This window comes from Caretta caretta, chromosome 3, assembly GCF_965140235.1.
Source record: "Caretta caretta isolate rCarCar2 chromosome 3, rCarCar1.hap1, whole genome shotgun sequence".
Taxonomy (NCBI): domain Eukaryota; kingdom Metazoa; phylum Chordata; order Testudines; family Cheloniidae; genus Caretta; species Caretta caretta.
In genome coordinates this window covers 155,025,066-155,034,295 of record NC_134208.1, presented here as the reverse complement: position 1 = coordinate 155,034,295, position 9,230 = coordinate 155,025,066, and the positions used below count along the sequence as shown (strand labels likewise).

At 46.5% G+C, this 9,230-nt stretch overlaps 1 long non-coding RNA gene across 1 annotated transcript; it reads left to right on the top strand.

The window, feature by feature from the left end:
• Positions 1-3,171: 3,171 nt before the first annotated feature.
• Positions 3,172-6,468, top strand: LOC142071621 (uncharacterized). Its single transcript, XR_012667746.1, has 2 exons — positions 3,172-3,927; positions 6,197-6,468. It is a non-coding gene; the product is annotated as an uncharacterized LOC142071621 (long non-coding RNA).
• Positions 6,469-9,230: the final 2,762 nt, after the last annotated feature.

The window sequence follows — 9,230 nt, the reverse complement described above, 5'->3', positions numbered from 1 at the left end:
CCTCTCCTGCCCTGCTGTGGGGGAGGGGGGGAGCCCCTAGCCTTTGCACACACACCCCCACCCCACCCCTGGCAGGTGAGTGGCCCACGATTGATTTTTTTTTTTGGGTCAATGGCCTGTGACAGAAAAAGGGTTCCCCACCCCAATCTAGCCCATCACGGAAATAAGATCTGGGACTGCCACAGCTACTGAGCTGGGACAGTCCATGTGTTCTGTCCCCTGTGCTTACTCATGATTGCTTCAGCCACCATTCACAAATTGCTGTTGATTCCCATACAGGGCTGCTAAACTTTGCAATACTTGGTGTTTTTCTAAAAGCTGCAGCTACTGGAGTCCTGTGATTACATGAGAAGATCAGCTTTCATTTAAAAAAAAATAGAAGCAACTTCTGGCTCTCATGGTAGTGATGAAAAGCTTAAAAATGTGACATCCTTCCCCAAGCCTCAAAAAATAAATTTAAAAAACCTAGAGTTTTTGCTTTGTTTTAATCTCACAATGTTTACGTTGATCTTGTTATTTTTGAGGCCTAACTCATCATTTTTGAGTGCTTGTGTTTAGCAGTACGGCTTTAAACATAGACCCTTTTGACTGATGATATAACAAATCTCTCATGTCCAAAAAAGAAGTACAGTATAGTACATTATGCTGTATTATACAAGCCTTACCCAAGGCTATGCAGGGTTAAATTGGGATTTTCAAAGGAGCCAAAGGGCATTAATTGCAATTCAATGGGAGTTGGGTGCTATAGCCCTTTAGGCCCCTCTGAAGATCCCAGTCTAGATCATAAATAACTCAGTAGTAGCTCCAGAGTGAAATTAACAGGCTTAGGCAAGGGAGATGTGGAATACTTCCAAAGGAGATTTGAAATGAGATGGAGTGGATGAGATGGAGGTACATGGAATGGCTGGTTCTGAAGAGTTCCATAGGCTGGGTTCGCTACATTTGCTGCCAGTTGAAGACACAACAGACCCAAAGGGGAGATTAATTATTGCACTTCAGTTTTTTTAAATGACTTGCACAATAAATACGAGCAGGGATATGAAAACATACGAACATTTCTGTATAATTGAGGAACGTTATGACTCAAGGAACTAATAACAGAGAAGTGGCACTAGGCTGCTAGTCTGAATCTATGCCAGGTCTCTAGTGACTAACAGCTGTTATTGCGAGATTGCAGTCTGGGAGCCTCTGATCTGATTCACAGTGATCTCAGGCATTGTAACCCACTGGTCAGCGGGTGTATCGTGTCCCTTATCCACAGGGATATGGGGCTGTTACAGAACCTAGCTCCTTAGCACAAGCTGTACAGATTCATGCTTTCAACTCTGGAGGTCTGCAGTATCAGTCCCCACATAAATGGGGATTCAGTCCTAAACTGCTGTGGGAGTTACATGCAATTATGTGGAACAAGCTCCCTCGGTCAAGACACTGGCCAGTGCATGCTACATACATCCTCTGGGCAAAAGAAGCCCACAGCAGTTTGAATCCCAGACAAACTCCAACTTACATGGCAGCTGCCATTGTGGCTTACACCAGAGATTGAACTGGGGGCCTGGCCCAAGTCCCTACAGCTGGAGCTAAAGAGCTGAGAGTTGTAACAGGCCCATTTCCTCTGTTGATCAGGCACAGAAGGGGACACATAACACCCAGTGGGTTACCCCATCACCACAGTTGTCAATGCTTCGTGTACTGCCTGCTTGTTTAGTATTCTGATATGTTATAGGATTGCTCTTTCTTGAGTATTTTTCAGAGTGGCCTAGGGAGTTCAGATAGGCACCTCTTGTTATTTTAAAATGTGTAAATAAAAGGCACTGTTGCTGGCTGTGGGTCAATAAATTAAGTAATGAATTATGTGTGGAAATTGATCTTCTCTCTGGCCTGTAAAGACCTCAAGGTCAGGGCTAAGGTGATTTGAGATGCATTTAATAACCTCAGCTCCATTTAAGGTGCAGTGTAAAGGTGCTTTTGTTACCTGCATCCTCTAAAATGCTAGCTTTGTAATATTGTAATAATGTAGTACATCCCAGTAACAGGGGCTCCTACCAGCTGACTGAATAGACCTGTTGTTTCCTGTGAGGTGCTGAGCTCACTCAGTGCTCAGCACTTCACAGGAGCAGGTGCTGATTGCCCATGACTAGGACTGTGGCTCCAAGCCTTGGAAACCCCATCACCTGGCAATTTTGTATATCTGACTAAAAGAATTTCTTCTTATAGCTTGGGCACCCCCATTCAATTGCTAGAATTCTAATGGAAGATACAGGACTAAATTCAGCCTTGTCATAAGGAGATGCAATTCCAGCTGAAGTCAATGGGAGTTGTGCATGATTACACCAAGGCTGAATTCGCCTGTAGTTGGGCAGGTGGCAAGCTCAGAGTACTGCATGTTATACAAAACAAACATGTTTGAATTTTGCCTTGTCCTTTGCATATTCATTGTTCATCTTTCATCTACTTCTGGCAAGTTGCTACAGAATGAGATTGTGAGCTATCAGACAGAGACTGTCAGAACCATACGTTTGTATAGCACAAGGGTCTCAAACTCAAATAACCACGAGAGCCACATAAGGACTAGTACATTGGCCCAAGGGCTGCACCACTGACCGCCCCCCCGACTGCCCTGCCCCCGCCCCCACTCCACCCCTTCTGTGAGGCCCCGCCACTGCCCTGCCTCTTCCCACCCCTTCCCTGCCCCCATTCCAACCCCTTCCCTGAAATCCCCACCCCAACTCTGCCCCCTCCCTGCCCCCAGGGGGTGCAGGGTGGGCAGGGGACTCAGGGCAGGGGGTTGGGGTGCAGCAGGGGGCTTAGGGCAGGGGGTTGGGGTGCAGGAGGGGTGTGGGGTGCAGCAGGGGGCTCAGGGCAGGGGGTTTGGCTGCAGAAGGGGTTCGGGGGGCAGGTCCAGCCCGGCGCCTACCGGCGGCAGGACAGGGCAGGCTCCCTGCCTGCCTGCCCTGCCCCCACGCCGCTCCGGGAAGCAGCCGGGACCCGGGGGGGGTGGGCACAGGGGTCTCTGTGTTGCCCTGGCCGCTCCTCCAGTTACCTCCCCCGAAGCTCCCATTGGCCGCAGTTCCCCGTTACCGGCCAATGGGAGCTTCAAGGGAGGTACCTGGAGGAGTGGCCAGGGCAACACACAGACCCCTGTGCCCCCTCCTCCCCTGGGTCCCGGCCGCTTCCCGGAGCGGTGCGGGGGCAGGGCAGGCAGGCAGGCAGGGAGCCTGCCCTGCCCCCAGTGCGCACCGGGCCGGAGCCGCTCTAGGTAAATGCTGGAGGGGCAGGGGTACCACGGGGAGCTGGCGAGCTGCTGAAAATAACCCTGCAGGCCATGTGTTTCAGACCCCTGGTATAGCATCTAGCACAGGGGAGCCCAGATCCCTGTTTGAGGCCCTTTGGCCCTACAGCAATACAAATAAGAACAGTAATACAACTATCAACGGTAATGTCAAAAGAACTCTAACAGGTACACTCTATCACAGAGTGGGATATATCTGGTTCAAATTATAAATTCCATTTTGTAGAAGGAATGCCATTTTGTGATATGTGCTGAAGAACCAAAGGCAGGGTTATTATGAGGTATTCTAGATAGCTAGTATACCCAGAAAAGATGCTTGACACCTGATTGAAGGACTATGACTCAGAAGCCATCACAGAGCAATCTAGGACCATCAAGTTGGATTGTCTGTTAACTACTGGCCCAACCCCATAGAACAATGGATTTTCGACATTGGGGTGCCAGCATGGCCGGGGGTTCTGCTGCTTCTCAGCCTGATGGCCACATGGCCAAAGGGAGAGAGACTGTATTTAAGAAGGGGTTTCTCTTCTCTGAAAAGTGGGAGTCACCCATCGCTGCATGCAAGAAGAGGCTGGAGAGAGATGGAAGGCCGGAGAGACGCTGCCTAGCCTGAAATGCTGACAAAACTCACAGAATAGGTGAGATCAGACTATTGGAGGGTACATCTCTGGACTTTTATTATTTTGCAAAGGTCTGTAATGCTTTAGAGCATTTAAAGAGTAAAGTGGTTGTGGTTAAGAAATTCTTTGCTAAGCCTATATTCCTTGCTTTCCTGCCCCATTGTCCCTGAAGGGGGTTAAATGAGAAGCCAAAGGGCTCACACCTAGGTAGAACTCTGGGGGAGCACGAGTAAGCAACTAAGGGGGTTGGGAGGTCTGAGACACTGGTTTTGGGGCGTAGGGCGACTGGATGCCATCATGTCCCAAAGAAGGGCATCACACTAGAGATTTGAGCCTGTGAGTATGTCCTGGAATTTCAGAGCTAGAAACAGTAACTAGGCTCCATCCAGACTCAGTTGGCTTACGAGCACGTGGGACTCAACGACTGGATCCACTCGCAATGTCTATACAGAGGGGCACCTGGTCAGGGTGTAACACATACAGTAGCAATTTCTATGCATGAACATGAGAGGAAGGATGAAAGCAGTGGATCACAAATCAGGTGACCTGGGTTCTTTTCCTTTCTCTGCTTCAGACGTATGTGACCTTAGGCACATCCCTGAGCCTCTGGGTGCCTCAGTTTCCTTCTCTGTAGAACAGAGACACTATTAGATGCTTGTGTTACGAGATGTTATGAAGCTACACCCGTTAATACTTGGGAGGTGCTCAGATGTGATGTTGCTGTGTGCAATAGCAAAGTTTTTAAATAAATAACAGGGGACATTTCAAGTTCTCCTACCCTCTTGGGTAATAAACTGTAAGTCAGGAGGATATTACACTTTAAAGAATTGACAATGGATCCAGCACTTATTTTCTCTCCTAGTCAGATAAACTGTTAATGTAGGAATTAAAGTCCTTGAGTATTCAGCAATTAACTGTGCAACAAAAATATGTCAGCTTGACATGCTGAAAGCAAGCTAACAAGACTAAGATGGAATGCATAATAACATCCAGTTAATGTGATATTATGTGGCATGAAAACAAATGGCTGACAGTAAAAAGACTGGAGTAACATGACATCCTCTCTGGGAAAGCACTTCTGTGTGTGTTGGGAGGCACCCTTGATTTCAGTTGACATGTTCCTTGTTTCAATTCAGTTATACCAAATTCTTTTTTAATGCTACAAATGTTCTGATCTGTACTCTTAGTACTTCAGAAATACAAATCCATTAGTCACATAATCGTTTGCCTGCAAATATCAGAGTGAGAGAGAGCAAAATATTCAGGATGATAAAATGCTACTATTGTTGGATTTCTCCTCTTTGATCCCCTTTGCTGCCTCAGTCAAAATAACATAACTGAAAAGGGATCAGTTTGCCAGCCTCCCGATTTAACTGCCAGGCACAAAAGCAACATTAAAGACAGTTTTTAAATTAAATTGGGAATTAAATATTTGTACAAAGATACCATCAAACAGAGTTTTTACTGGGTTTTTTAAATATCCTGTCTGGTGGCAAAAAAAAATTGTTCCAATGACATTTTTTCTGCTTTGCAGCAACAAGGGCCATATAAATATAGATTAGACTAGAATTCAGCGTTCCTCACCTTCCGCTTTTATAACCTCTTCTTTAGACAGCTTTATACAGGCATCAGCGAAAAACACGGAGTTGAAAACTTTCCTGTATGACAAGGTGGTGAGAGCATAACACATCTAGGATGGCAGCTGTCACTGATAACCTGAGAGAGAGGAAGTGTTCTCTATTGTCCAGAGCGAAAGTGAGGGAGTCAGGAACTTGGATTCTGTTCCCAGCTCTGATCCTGATTCACTGTGTGAGTTTGGACAAGTCACTTAATGGCTCTCTGCCTCAGTTTCTCTCCCCAGCTGTAAAACAGGGGTGATAATATTTATTTTGCTGGTGAGCTGTGAGGCTTAGTCCTTGAGTCTGCAGCTGACTGCACAGACAGACTGCAGCACCCAGGCAAAGTACGTTGTTGTATTAAGTGCTATGTAAGAGCTAGTAGTACAGTACTGTGAGATCCTTGGAGATGTGTTATGCAAATACGAAGTTCTCCTTCGATGTTGCCTAGAGAAACCAAGCCTGATGAACTGTAGCACCAGCCCAGATAATTCTGGGACTATTTGAAAAGAGCAGTCACTCATGGCTACAGAGGAAAAGCTGCCAGCGCCCAATAAATCAGCGTTATTCAGAATCAAACATGTTTTTTTTTGTTAGCTAGAGACACGATGAATTGTCCTGTTGTGATCTAACTGACCTTTGCCTTTTGTTTCACCCCATTTTGCTTTCAGTAAACGATTGGATCTTCATTCTTTGCCAGGAGAGTGTGGCTAGATTCCTGGCACGGTCTAAGAAGGCAAGGGACTCACCTGCAGTATTGGCAGAGGCAATGCTTCACCTGCACATGACAGTTGAGGTGAATCACCATTTGGGAAAAGCAATAGGGAGAGGGTCGGCAGGCTAAATATATCTGCAGAGCATTGTAAATATTGGCTTGGCACTATATTTTATACATGAGTGACTGTCAGTTACAATATCTTGCTAAATAAATATTGGAAACAAACGATCAGTGTCCTCAGTCCTTGCAGAAGCTCCACCAATCCTATGGGATTTCCCACAAAAACAAGCAAACAACTAACCCAGGCAAATGCTCGCAGCTCAGGTGATATGCAATATAATCTCCTGCAGGATCCTATGTTCTCCCCTCTCTGTGCTTGTTACAACTTAGCAGGATCCTTCTCTCAGCACTGCTAAGCACACACAGACACCATTGTACAAATCACGGATCCGGATACTAACTGGGTTTTGGAATTCTTTCTGCATATCTGCATCCAGTATCCCAGCACAGCCAGGCTGGGAGAAGAAGGTGAGAATTAGCTCACTATTGTTATTATTAAAGCCGGGCTGGACAGGCAAGGTTAACGATAGAGAGAGCCCTTTAAATTGTTAGATCAATTTGAGTCAGGTTGATAGTAACCAAAAGTCATTTTCAGCTGCTGGCTGTTCAATGGCCTGTTTGAAAGGAGCTGGTGATCGTTCTCAATCCAGTTCTTAAAGATGTTCACATCACAAAAACTATCTTTGATCTCTTGCTGACAACATCAACAGCAAAGCCAATGACTGAATGGACCTGGGAGACTTTCCCCACTCAGCCCTAGAGTGGATCCCTCCAAATCAGGTGTGGGGCAGACTGGTAGGCCAGGCTGGAGCACCCGTACATTTGCACTGCCCATGCTTTGCTTGTTCTCTGTTTATCGAGTATGGAATGTCAGTCTCTGGGTCTGTTACCTCTCACTAACACGGAAGTCACTCAGATTTAAGGGGGAAAAACAAAGGCAGCAATTGCCAGTTTCCTTGCGCAATTTTTAAACACCCGTTTCCCAATTCTGATGGCCCAGCAAAGAGCATGAGGAACAACATCCTTTCACACTGCCCCCACCTCCTGAAACATCAGAGCAGTGAAACAGCTGCAACTCAAAACACTTTGTAAACAGGTGACTGAAATCCCCTGGGATGCCCGATGGCCTGGGCATGTCTCATTGTGATTATAGTTCCTGCTATACAAATTGGAGTCCATGTAGCAGGGCTTGTGCCAATTCCTAGGCTGTTGTAGTCCCAGTTGTTATGGGTTTTCATGACAAAAAGATGGCATACATACAGTATCAGTGATACAACACTCAGGTAGTGATCCATTCAAACTACCAATTCTGCCCTGGAAGGGCTTTCGTGTTTTGGGACCTTTCTCTAGTTGAAAGTCACCCCTGTGCAGTGGGCCAGCTCAAGACCTAGGCACACTTAAGTCTTCAAAATAGAGCTTGTGAGGGACATAAGTGGTGAATGACTAAGACAACAGTCTGTAGATCTATACAACTTGTGAGTGGCAGCAGGTTGTTCTCAGCAAGACCCCCACCTCTGGAACATCCTCCCCTCTTTGGTCCAACAGAACACAAGTTTGTTGGCCGTGTAGGTATAATGAATTGTAGCTGCATATGTGTAGACACCACAGTCGTTAGCAGGGAGAAAACCTGAGACCTTCCGCCCCCAAAACACAAGCCCTTCTCATGCTAAAAAAGTGACTCCTTTCACTGTAAGTAGAGGCTGTTTTAGTTGGAGGGACCAGCCAGTGGAAGGAGACATGATCTTACCTGTAGAGACATTATATTAAATAGACCTATTGTAAGGCCTAATCACTTCTGCAGTGTTCTTCTCTAAGTCATGTTTTAGTTGTTTGTTTTGGACAGGAGGTCGTGTGTTGTTGTTGTTGTTACTGTTTGTTTTTGCCTACATAGGTTTGGATTATTTTTGTGTTTTCCAATATCATTTTTTGGAGCACCTGGAGTTTGTCTGTGAGATGCATTATAAAAATGGAAAAATACATACCAAAGTATTAACGCCAGTCAGAAAACAAAAGAAGAAGAAAGCCAAAGATCTGTTATTTCCTAGACAGAGCACCAGTAGCAAATGCAAGGTGCTTTTTGACCACAGGTGGAACAAGATGCCTGGCTCTCAAAGGATTCAAGTGTGTCCAGCTTGTGGGGTTTTTGATTCCTCCCTAAGAAGTCATCATTTGTCATCACAGGCTTGCAACACACATTGCTCAGAGCCATGTGGCAATCGTACAGGTGGCAACGTTTACTTAATGCCATTTAAAACCAAGATGGAAGAGGTTTCAGACGAGAACTAAGGGATTCAGAAGTAGCATCTTTAGTATCACGGAGAAGAAATAGTGCCTCAGAAAGAGTTGTAACACCACAAGACCAACCAGTGGACAATGATACTATTAAAATCTATTGTCTCAGGGCTGGTGGAGGTAGTGACTAGGGAGTGTGGGGATGGGCTGGCTCAAGGAGTTAGCATTGGCTCATAGAGATTTTCTTCCTCCTCCAGATCAGGGGTTCTAAGCCTTGTTCTTGCTGGGGCCCACCCCAATAGGCTATAAAACTCCACGGCCCACCTGTGCCACAACAACTAGTTTTCTGCATATAAAAGCCAGGGCCAGTGTTAGGGGGTAGCAAGCAGGGCAATTGCCCATGGCCCCATGCCACAGGGGCCCCCACAAAGCTACGTTGCTCAGGCTTCAGCTTCAGCCCTGGGTGGCGGGGTTCAGGGCCCCAGGCTTCAGCCCCATGCGATCGGGCTTTAGATTTCTGCCCTGGGCCCCAACAAGTCTAACACTGGCCCTGCTTGGTAGACCCCCTGAAACTTGCCAGCAGCCCCTCACTGGGGCCCCGGGGCCCTGGTTGAGAACCACGGCTCTAGATTACCAGTTCAGGTCTGACCTATAACCTGGTTAATGGTGCCTAGATGCTGCTGCCATCTGGTGGC